Source organism: Topomyia yanbarensis, chromosome 3, assembly GCF_030247195.1.
Source record: "Topomyia yanbarensis strain Yona2022 chromosome 3, ASM3024719v1, whole genome shotgun sequence".
Classification (NCBI taxonomy): domain Eukaryota; kingdom Metazoa; phylum Arthropoda; class Insecta; order Diptera; family Culicidae; genus Topomyia; species Topomyia yanbarensis.
The window spans coordinates 218,690,694-218,703,532 of record NC_080672.1 but is presented as its reverse complement, the minus strand read 5'-3'; positions in this window follow the sequence as shown (position 1 = coordinate 218,703,532).

The following is a 12,839-nucleotide window of genomic DNA, read 5'->3' as shown; positions in this document are numbered from 1 at the left end:
TTTCTATTGAGAAAGGCAAAAATTTTACCTTTTTACATTCATCGCAGAATTAGAATCGTTAGAATCGAGATTTGCTGCGTGATCGTACGTATCACCCTGTAATTCAGGAACCAGAACTCGGATCCACACAAAATTCAACAGCAGCTGATGGACCTTCCATTTAAAATCAAGTTTGTCAAAATTGGTTCAGAAAATTCCGAGAAACCGATGTGGACAAATCAACAAATTTTGTTTTGTAACCATACTCTTCAACTCGTAATCCGGAACAAGATGTCGGTTGAAAATGAAATTCAATAGCAACCTATGAGAATAGTATACCTTTCATTTGAATCTTAGTTTCTAAAAATCGGTTCAACCATCTCCGAGAAACCGATGTGGACATTTTGTTAACAAATCCGCACATACACACACATACATACATACATACATACATACATACATACATACATACATACATGCACACATACATACGCACATACAAACACACATACATACACACAGATATTTTGCGATCTCGGCGAACTGAGTCGAATGTTATATGAGACTCGGCCCTCCGGGCTTCGGTTAGGAAGTCGGTTTTTGGAGCAATTGCATAACCTTTCTATATGAGAAAGGCAAAAGAATAGTATTTAATTACCTTAATCAGCATGAGTTCAATGTTATCTTCATGTAATTATATTTTGAAATGTTGGTGGAATGGGTTTGAAAGTGGAGGGAATGGGGGGTTAGCAGAGTGAGAGTGGAGGATGCATCAGAAATCCTTCATCTTATTTCGGTATACGGGGTGGATGAAGGAAATGCGGGCGTGAGGGTGGTCCAAGGGGAGGGGAGTGATGAAGGAGGGAGGTGTAAGGGCAAGGCGGGGGTAGGAGGGGCGGCGACGTAATACTCAACTGCATATTTTGCCTTCCATTTGAGACTTGGTTTGAGAAAATCGGTTCAGTCATCACCGAAGAACCGATGTGACTTTAATTGTGGAATATGCCCGGAATTCCGGACTTCCGGAATCGTCGATAGTGGACAATATATTCAAAGAATGTTTGATTGGCAATCAGTGATCTAGATCTACGATTAGAAGTAATTTGGTGACCATTTCAATAGTTTTTAGCCTCTGAGGTATTACGATTGTACCGATTTATATGGGAAATTCCAGTGTATCCTTACTAACACCCCTGTAACTCCGGAAGCAAGAGTCAGAACATAATGAAATTCAGAAGCAGTCAATGGCATTACTGTATCTTTCATTTGAAATCAAGTTTGTAAAAATCGGTAGAGAATTCGTTGGGGAATGGGTGTGATATTAGCTTAGGAACTTGGCGGGTTCCCCGGGGGCGTCATGAACCGTCATAGGTGGCCAATGTGGTCAAAGCTGCTTTGATTGATCATTAGTGATCCAGACCCGCAAACTAGAGTAATGTTACATCAATTTTAATATGTTTTACATCATTTGAACATCATGGTGGTACCAGTTTATATGGGAATTTGCTGTGTGACCGCACTCTTCAACCCGTAACTCCGGAACCGGAAGTCGGATCAACTAAAAATTCAATAGCAGCTTATGGGAGCGTTATACCTTTCAGATGAAACTAAGTTTGCGAAAATCGGTTCAGCCATCTCTGAGAAAATTGTGTGAGTTTAAATGACACACACACACATACACACACACATACACACACATACATACACACACAGACATTTGCCGATCTCGACGAACTGAATCGAATGGTGTATGACACTCGGCCCTCCGGGCCTCGGTTAAAAAGTCGATTTTTACAGTGATTGCATAGCTTTTCTTTATATGAGAAAGGCAAAAAGGTGCGAAATCGGCAGTCCCAAAAAGTCGATTTTCATAAAAAAATTTGTTTCGAGATAACATAAAATCTCGACGTTTCATGCATTTTAAAGATGTTTGGCATCAAAAACGAATTTGATTTCTGAAATTTCATGGGGTCCCCCCTTTGAAAAAAAAATTAGTTCCGGCTTATATGGGAATTTCATATGTGACCGGATGGATTAGTTTATATTTCCGGACGCGTCCAAGCGATCCGTACGAAATTCTATAGACATCTGTGGGGATACTATAGCTATCATTTGGGACAGTGTTTGTGAAAATCGGCCCAACCATTTCCGGGAAACTGATGTGAGTACGTCAATTTTGAAAGATGGCCGCTTTTCCCGGGCACTTCCGGAACCGTCTATGGTGGTCAATGTAGTCAACGAAAGTTTGGTTGGCCGTCGATGACCTAGAACAGCAAATTTAAGTTGTTTGAGAGACATTTTAGCGAAATTTTTACCTTTTTTGCTTTCATCGGAGTATCGGTTTGAATCGCAATTTGCTATGTGATCGCACGCCACAACCTGTAACTCCGGAACCGGAAGTCAGATCGGGATGAAATTAAATAACCATTTACGAAGGCGCAACACCTTTCATTTGAGACTAAGTTTGGTTGAATCGGTCTAGCCATCTCCGGGAAACCGATGTGACTGTTATTCTGAATTTGGATACTTCCGCCGGGGCTTCCAGAACCGATGATGGTGGCCAATGGGGCCAAAAAGACTTTGAATGGATGTTAGTGACCTAATACTACAAATCGAAGCAGTTGTGGTCATATTTTGGAAAAATTTTCACCTTTATACATTCATTGCAGAATTTATTAAAATCGACATTTTCTGCGTGATCGTGCTCACCACCCTGTAATTCCGGAACCGGAAGTCGGATCCATCAGAAATTCAATAGCAGCCTATGGGAACGTTGTATCTTTCATTTGAGACTAAGTTTGTCAAAATCGGTTCAGCCAGCTCTGAGAAAAATGAGTGACATTTTTGGTCACATACACACACAGACGCACATACACACACATACATACATACACACATACATACACACGCTCAGACATTTGCCGAACTCGACGAACTGAATCGAATGGTATATGCCACTCGGCCCTCCGGGCCTCCGTTAAAAAGTCGGTTTTCAGAGCAATTGCAATACCTTTCTATTGAGAAAGGCAAAAATTTTACCTTTTTACATTCATCGCAGAATTAGAATCGTTAGAATCGAGATTTGCTGCGTGATCGTACGTATCACCCTGTAATTCAGGAACCAGAACTCGGATCCACACAAAATTCAACAGCAGCTGATGGACCTTCCATTTAAAATCAAGTTTGTCAAAATTGGTTCAGAAAATTCCGAGAAACCGATGTGGACAAATCAACAAATTTTGTTTTGTAACCATACTCTTCAACTCGTAATCCGGAACAAGATGTCGGTTGAAAATGAAATTCAATAGCAACCTATGAGAATAGTATACCTTTCATTTGAATCTTAGTTTCTAAAAATCGGTTCAACCATCTCCGAGAAACCGATGTGGACATTTTGTTAACAAATCCGCACATACACACACATACATACATACATACATACATACATACATACATACATACATACATGCACACATACATACGCACATACAAACACACATACATACACACAGATATTTTGCGATCTCGGCGAACTGAGTCGAATGTTATATGAGACTCGGCCCTCCGGGCTTCGGTTAGGAAGTCGGTTTTTGGAGCAATTGCATAACCTTTCTATATGAGAAAGGCAAAAGAATAGTATTTAATTACCTTAATCAGCATGAGTTCAATGTTATCTTCATGTAATTATATTTTGAAATGTTGGTGGAATGGGTTTGAAAGTGGAGGGAATGGGGGGTTAGCAGAGTGAGAGTGGAGGATGCATCAGAAATCCTTCATCTTATTTCGGTATACGGGGTGGATGAAGGAAATGCGGGCGTGAGGGTGGTCCAAGGGGAGGGGAGTGATGAAGGAGGGAGGTGTAAGGGCAAGGCGGGGGTAGGAGGGGCGGCGACGTAATACTCAACTGCATATTTTGCCTTCCATTTGAGACTTGGTTTGAGAAAATCGGTTCAGTCATCACCGAAGAACCGATGTGACTTTAATTGTGGAATATGCCCGGAATTCCGGACTTCCGGAATCGTCGATAGTGGACAATATATTCAAAGAATGTTTGATTGGCAATCAGTGATCTAGATCTACGATTAGAAGTAATTTGGTGACCATTTCAATAGTTTTTAGCCTCTGAGGTATTACGATTGTACCGATTTATATGGGAAATTCCAGTGTATCCTTACTAACACCCCTGTAACTCCGGAAGCAAGAGTCAGAACATAATGAAATTCAGAAGCAGTCAATGGCATTACTGTATCTTTCATTTGAAATCAAGTTTGTAAAAATCGGTAGAGAATTCGTTGGGGAATGGGTGTGATATTAGCTTAGGAACTTGGCGGGTTCCCCGGGGGCGTCATGAACCGTCATAGGTGGCCAATGTGGTCAAAGCTGCTTTGATTGATCATTAGTGATCCAGACCCGCAAACTAGAGTAATGTTACATCAATTTTAATATGTTTTACATCATTTGAACATCATGGTGGTACCAGTTTATATGGGAATTTGCTGTGTGACCGCACTCTTCAACCCGTAACTCCGGAACCGGAAGTCGGATCAACTAAAAATTCAATAGCAGCTTATGGGAGCGTTATACCTTTCAGATGAAACTAAGTTTGCGAAAATCGGTTCAGCCATCTCTGAGAAAATTGTGTGAGTTTAAATGACACACACACACATACACACACACATACACACACACACATACATACACACACAGACATTTGCCGATCTCGACGAACTGAATCGAATGGTGTATGACACTCGGCCCTCCGGGCCTCGGTTAAAAAGTCGATTTTTACAGTGATTGCATAGCCTTTCTTTATATGAGAAAGGCAAAAAGCGCGCGCAATGATTCAACCGGGTCGGGGTGACGAACCTCCGCACAAAGCGCAAAATGAAAAACCGATTCATATATCCTAGTGATCCCTACACGAATTGAACGCAGTGGGTCTAGCGCTCGTTTTTGATAATCATAATGTAAAGCTGTGCTTCTAATGATGATGGTTTTAATTCTTCCTTTGATAAAAATTAGTTAGCATAAGTAAACCAATATGATGATATGAAAAAGTCTTGCATTATATCAGCGATAGCGACCGTACGCTATTATTAGCATGACTATAAATAAATTTGAATCATTTTCATTACCCTCTGGTTCAAACGGTAAGACACCGTTCGTACCTGGGTTAGGACGGGTCATTAGTGTCAAGAGTCCTAACGACTGTATTCGAAAACATGAGTGAATTTTTTAGTATAATAGGTGCGAGTGGCTGTAGTTGAATGATTAGAATTTTGGAATAAAATAGTCGTTTTTATGTTGCGCAAAAGAAATTTGAACCATAAACACGAACAGAATGAAATCTAGTGCGAATGCTGGAAGAAAAACCGGTTAAATTTATGTTGAGCTGTGAAAAGTCGTCGGCAGCACAAATCCGTGGTTGTGGCGGAAAATGCGATTAAGTTGATTCGATAATGGTTAAAAAGGAACTTGACGATTTAAAATATCGTCCAAACTTAATGATTTGATATGTATCAAAAAGGATGAATATTTTAGGTTCTTTCGTTCAGATAACAATCAAACGTTATGGAACTCTCGTTTCGAACTAAGACGATAAACTAATGTCGCTTTTACCTGACCCCGAACCTGAATCAGGATACAACCCCAATCGCTGTCATTTCGAACATTTTGACAGCAGCTGTGGTTAGAACTTGGCTCAGTTTCGCTTCAAGTAAAAACAGCATACATAAAACTGCAAAACATCTAAAGAGATTTACACCTAATGTATTGCGTTTTTGGTGTACAATAAGACGCACTTCAAGTCAGACTAGCCGTAATATGAATAAGACGATGCTCCTTTTCTTCCCGTAGCAAAACACATTCTCAAGAGGAAAATGTTGATAGTACCCAAATTCAAGTTATTTGCGGATGTGTTAAAATTAATTGGTACGAAGTAAACGATGATAATTTTGTAGTTCCTCAAAATATTTCGGAAATATGCTCTCTTTAAAAATGTTGGGTCATTATTTTTTCCTAACCAGTTCGCTTATTTTATAGCCACCAATGCGTTAGCTTGACAGTGTCAATTAATTTTTTCACATTTTGAATATCTTAAAATAAGAAGGTTACAGTGCAGTCTATCTCAAAACTAGGAATACAATCCGATATAAAAGAGTGGGAGCAATAGTTTTGCCTTTCTCATATAGAAAGGTTATGCAATTGCTCCAAAACCGACTTTCTAACCGAGGCCTGGAGGGCCGAGTCTGGATTGCTTATAAGGTTCCAGAAATATAAACTGGATTGTTCAGTCATACATGAAATTCCCATGTCAGCCGGAATCTGATTTTTTTCCAAAAGGGAGAGTACATGAAATTTTAAAAACCGGATTCGTATTTTTGCTGTGAAATGTCTTTGGAATTCATGAAATGTTGAGATTTGATGTGCTACAAAATCTCGGATATCACATATCGATAGAGTTGAAAATATATAGATATTCAAGTGTTACAAATGTAGTAAACATTGTAGAAAATACCAACTTTTTTCCTATCGTCGATAAAATAGTTCACGTGCGCTTCTACCAAATGAATAATTTTAACCAAATAATGTTTTGACAATAAATGTTATTGTGGAATAATACTAAACAATAGTTATTTGAATTAAGCAACTATTTGTGGTATTAGAGGTTAGACGAGCCCTCATCCATCTCACTAGTCAGAACGTCATACTATTTCGTTGATAGCCCGACTTACAGTGATTGGATTGTAATTATGACGGTTCATGATGCCCCCGGAGAATTCGCTAAGCTCCTAAACTAATATCACGCCGATTTCCCGGCGAATTCTTGATCGACTTTTACGAACTTGGTTTCAAATGAAAGATACAGTAATCCCATTAACTGCAATTCAATTTCATTCGGTTCTGACTTTTGATTGATTGGTTGGTTGGTTAGTAAGTTCACACTGGAATTTCTCATATGAACCGTTACAATCGTAATTCCACAGAGGCTAAAAATCTATTGGAATGGTCACCAAATTATATTCTAACACTACACGAATGAAGTCTTAAACCACATCCATTCCCCTGCTTCGTTGATACTTCCAAAATAATAAAATGTAGTCATCGTCCAAGTTCCTCAATGCTCCATGAATTTCGTCATTAGTTGAGTGTCCTCACTGAAAACTTCATTGAAGCAAATTGGTCTTTCATAGATGTCATTCCCCGGGATCCAAACAAAGGATATGTGCACACCTAGAAAAAATAGTGTAAATTTACGTCTCCTGACCCTGACATATACGAGCATCAAAAATGACTTAGTTTTCCGTTTGATTTTAATTTTACATGACGTTGAATTTCGTAAATCATGTAATTTTACTCCTCATACAGCATTTGTTCTGAATGGTAGGAAGTGTAATTTTATGTCATTACGATTGTAAAGTATATGTTTCATTTAAAATTAAACGGAGCACGGTAATGTTTCGTCATTTCGTAAATTACGGTTTGTTGACTTGTGTCATGTTTGCAATTACGTCAACGATAAAATTCAGATTTTTTTGGTGTGTGGTAAGATTTTTCGGATAAACGATGCAGGGACAGCTGTGTCTTCCCCAAAAAATATGTAACGCTAATGCAAGCTGAAGCGGGATCATTAAGCTTGAAAGAACGGGTGATATTATCATCTTGAAACCAGTGGACCCAACGAGATTTGATCCGTCAGTGTAGAATACATTGTCACAGTCGACTTCTCGGAATTGATTACAAAACATATTGGAGGCCACTTGCGGGCGTATATGATCCGGGATTCCACGAATCTCTTCCTTCATTGATGTGTCGAAGAATGCAGTTGAGCCAGAAGTATCAAAGAAAGTAGAATTGATGTTCTGTGCCATGAAGTCAAAGTACAAGGGCATAAATCGGGTTTAACAATTAAACTCGACGAACCTCTCGAACTTTTCAATTAACAACGAATTCAAGGTCGAATCGAATAAGTAATCGATATGAGGGACACCAATATCGATTTTTATAGCGAGAGCGCCCACCAGCCCTTCGATATTCGTCGTATAGGTTATGTTCATGCACCCCAATGCAATACTGCATTTTTTCAAGTTTGATGAAGTGTATGTTTGCAGCACAGCGGAAACAGAAACACCTGTACTCCATCTCCGAAAACGTTGTTGTTTGGTACAGCCATGTTCCTGTTATTGTCCGGGAAAAATTGATCCTTTGTTGGAATGGTTGTTTTAGATACCTAATGTAACATCTCCAGGTACCTTTAGAGTCGGACCAGCCTCCGAGATATTAAAATGAAAAGAAACCGTCAATATACCACGTGGACAGCTTAGACGAGGGTAGGGGGTACGAAAGAGTCCACGCTTGTCTATGGGGAGGGGGTGGGGATTATGATAATTGTTCACGTGGACCCTTGATTATTGTTTTTTTAGAATGTAGAGCAAATTTGCACCAGCATTGGCATATAAGCGCTTGCTTGTTTCCTTCCATTTTTTTTTCTAATAGTAAGAAACACTTAAATCGCGCATACAGTTCTGTAGCTGACCTCACATAATTTTGCTCGCAGAAACATTTGATCCTATCTTTGTAGTTTTGTAAATTCTCATTATTTTTTTGGATTTCATAATTTGTTATTCGACCCAATTCTAGAATTCATATATGTTACTTCCATTTTGCGTTATTATAATGAATGTCTTTTAGACACAAAACTTTAAAAAACGTTTTTAGACTAATTATGTTGAAATTTGCGATATTTTTAAGAAAGTAAAAAAACTAAAATTCTGTGGATAAAGTTTAAATGAAATATATTGTTTTAAGATAACATTCAACATCAAAATAGTTCAATACATTGGAAAAATCCATAATTTCTTGGAATTTAAAACTCTCTTATGAAATTTCCGCACAAAAAAGGGAAAAGTCCACGTGGACATCGTGGGTAGGGGGGTAGAGAGATAGAGATTGCCCACGCTTGTCCACGGAGGGGAGAAGGGGGCTACCAGCTCATGCTTCCTAGAAAAAACGACCAGCTCAGTTTTTTTCCGTGGAGACCTTGATACACATCTGAACAGCCCAAGCAAAATACCTTGCAATGGTCCTTGTGAATTAATAGCTTTGAGCCCTGTAACATAGATCACCCCGTCGTCTGCAAGTTGCCGTAGTGTGCATGAATTGACAAGAGAATCATCTATGTAATTCACGTAAAATTTGTTGAAGGGTGACTTAGACATGTCACAGACCCATTTCACTAAATCGCGGTGTTGTAAAATCGCCATGCGAAAAATGCAAGTGACAATAGGTTTAGCAAAAAGTTAAATAAGATCGGTGAAAAATTATGAAGGTGCAGCTTTTCTAAAGAAACTGAATCAAAAGCCTACAAAATATCCAACAAAACTGATACCATCTGCTCTTCTAGCGTAGGCCATTTTAATTTCTGTAGACAGCGACGCAAAACAATCGTTCGTTCTTTTGTCTTGCGGAAACCAAATTGTTTATCAGACACAAAGCCATTTGTTTCGACCTAATTGACGAGGCGAAACAAGAACAGCTGCTAGATACAGAAAAGCATTACGATTGGCCGGTACGAGTTGTTGTCGGAGGTTGGTTGTCCTGGTTTTGAAATGGCGACTTTCAGTTGCCTCAAGTCATAGGCGACAATGTTATCCTCAAGAAACTTGTTAAATTCTATAAACGCCTTTTCGCAGAATGAGGCAGATTGTTCAACGAGTTGAATAAAATCAACTCCTATGAGCTATTGTTACATGATAAGAGAACAACTCCACCATCGGAAACGGTGTTTCGTTCACGTTATCGTGAGACAATGCGGCGCGGTTCATTTTCTGTTCTGGGACAGAATCCAGACATATCTCCTTGGAAAAAGCGAACATTCAGTGGTTTTAATATTCCACGTTCTCGTTGGTGCTGTTTCGGTTAAGCATACGTTGGGCAGTGTCCGTTCGAGTCATTATAAAATAATGAAATAATGGGCGCTCCGTAAAATCCAAAAAACTCAAACCTGTACTAAAGAAAATGCTGATGAATCCGGCTTAACGAGTTACGAACCATACAAAACATAATATAACGTATGTCCGTTTCGGATCGAAACGGAACATTATCAAAGCTATGTTGTTAAATAATATACCTATAGTAATTTAAATACTTATTTTACATTTCTTATAAAAGAAATGTATAGAATTCGCTCAAACTTTCAAGATTTTTTCCGAGGCCCGGAGGGCCAAGTGTTATATACCAATCGACTCAGCTCGACGATTTGGGACAATGTCTGTGTGTGTGTCTGTGTGTGACAAATTCTCATTCGTGTTTCTCAGCAATGGCTGAACCGATCTTATCCAAACCAATTTTAAATGAAAGAACTAAAAAACAGTATGAACGCTATTAATTTGTTTTTGATTCAGATGTTTAGTTTCCAAGATATGAATGTTTGAATGCGTAAAAATGGCGTTTTTTGAATTATCTGCCGAAATTAAAAACATAGATTAACAATTTATATGTTTTTAGACAGCTTCAACGAATACCTTTCGAACAAGCTATAGATTGTTGGAATCAGATTATTATCAAAAGAGATATTTAACATTAAATGCGGGCGAAAGATTTTTATCATTTCCCATTGCCATAAATATGACCAAAAACATGTAATCTATTATTAACACCAAAACGGCTTATTTTAGGTCAATAGTATCTTCGGAGAATGTAATGGAGGCAATATGCCCTTTCTTTTGGTATTGTGCTTTTACTGATTAATCCTTCTATGAGTGAGATATTTTCACAAATTTTCTTGGAAGTGATTATATCGAAATGATGTCTTCAGCAAATTTGTAGCTCTTACTTTTTCGAATAACTTTACTAAAGATTTTAAATATCTATTTTGAATACTTTAAAAGTTATGGCTTGTTGTTTGTTGATTACTCTTTGTCGCCTATTTATTGTTCAATATAGTAATAATCCATTGAAATAAGCCAAACATTATTTCGACAAAAAGAATTTTGCATTTCATTTCACTATCTACAACAGCTAGAAATAATCACCGAACACTTCCAAGTTGTCTGGAAGGAAATTGATAACTTATCAGTACAAAAATGTTCATTTGTGCGAACCTTCTGACTGCAATTTTTCTAACTTTTAACCATCGGATCGATCTGAAACATATCGGAAAATGAAAGGCGAAATAAATAACTCCAAGCAACGGCGTAGCCAAGAGAAGGTTTTGGGGTTTAACACCATACAACCCCTCCCCCCCTCCCACCACCACACCCAAAGAAAAAAATTGGATTTAATTTATTGATGCAGACTGATTTAATTCAATATTACAATAACAATTATCTGATCCGTAGATTGATAATCTGTTGTTGTAAACATCATGAGGACTTTTGATAAATTGTCGGAATGGGGTCCTGATATGTAACTGATCTATTGGTCTTGATTTCACAGATGTCTAATAGCATCAATATCAAATTCCTGCCTGAAAACATTCCAATAGAAAATTTCAGAGTTCTGTAATCAATCATAATCCTCAGATTTATTTTCAAATTGAGCCCGTTTTTGTAGAAATGTACTGTAATAAGGGTCTTTATTTAATAGGAAGCGAAGTTAAAATTGATTTAATGTCTATGAAACATAGAACTGCTCACCAAAAAAATGCATAACTTTCAACATGTGCTAAAAATGCTTTTGCCTTTCTCATTCACTCTAAAATTCGTCAATCTAATCCCGACCCGGAGAGCCGAATGTCATATGCCAATCGACTGAGTTCGTCGAGATCGGAAAATGTCTGTGTGTGTATGTGTGTATGTGGAAAAAAATGTGACCTCTGTTTCTCAAAGATGGCTGAACCGATTTGCACAAAGTTAGTCTCAAATGAAAGGTACAACCTTCCCATCGGCTGCTGTTGAATTTTTGATTGATTGGACTTCCGGTTCCAGAGTTACGAGTTGAAGAGTGCAATCACACAGCAAATTCCCATATAAACTGAAATGAAAAATTTTCCAAATCAAATTTGTATTTTTGATGCCAAATGACTTTAAAATGCATGAAACATTGAGATGTTTGACAAAAATTGACTTCTTTGGACTTTGGTACGTTTTTGCCTTTCTCATATAGAAAGGTTATGCAATCACTCCAAAAATCGTCAATTATATCAGCCCGGAGGGAGTATGCAGTGAGGGGTTGCTACTTTAAAATTAAAACTAGTTTAAAATTTCTTAACAAGTTGAAAATTTTCGACAGAACCTGGACCTCCCGGATCTTTATCCATGAACCGCCGCTGGTTTCAAGCAATGTTTCAGTATCACATAGTATCTCAAGATCCATTGTATGTATGTGCAAATCGTACTGAACATGTAATATTCATTTCCTTCATTTTATTAAGCATAACCATCGTAGTCTGGACAAATGAGACAAGCACAATTGCACCACTAGGTGGATTAAAACAGGTTTTTATTTTGGGAATGCGTCGAGTTGAGACGAAAACGTAATATGATTAATAACGAGGATAACACTTACCGAATGTAGAGAGAAATTTATGAAAAATGACGATTTCCATTCGATTCTAGCAGGTTCTGATCGATTTTGATGAGCATTTGATTTTTGTTGTATGACCAATTATATGTATAGGTCAAATGCTCAAAAACAGTAATTTAAGGTCAAGATAACATCATTTTGAAACCGCCAATTTCGGAGGTTTAGTATCTTCGAGGAGTTTTACAAACGTTAAACAGCGCATCATTTGATAAAATAATTTTGACGGTATATCGTCCAAGAAGTATTTATGGTGAATTTTCTCAGGTTAATATTCATGACTACAATAAAGTCTCAACAAATTCGCTAAAGACACGAACTCTGTTACTATTTTCTGA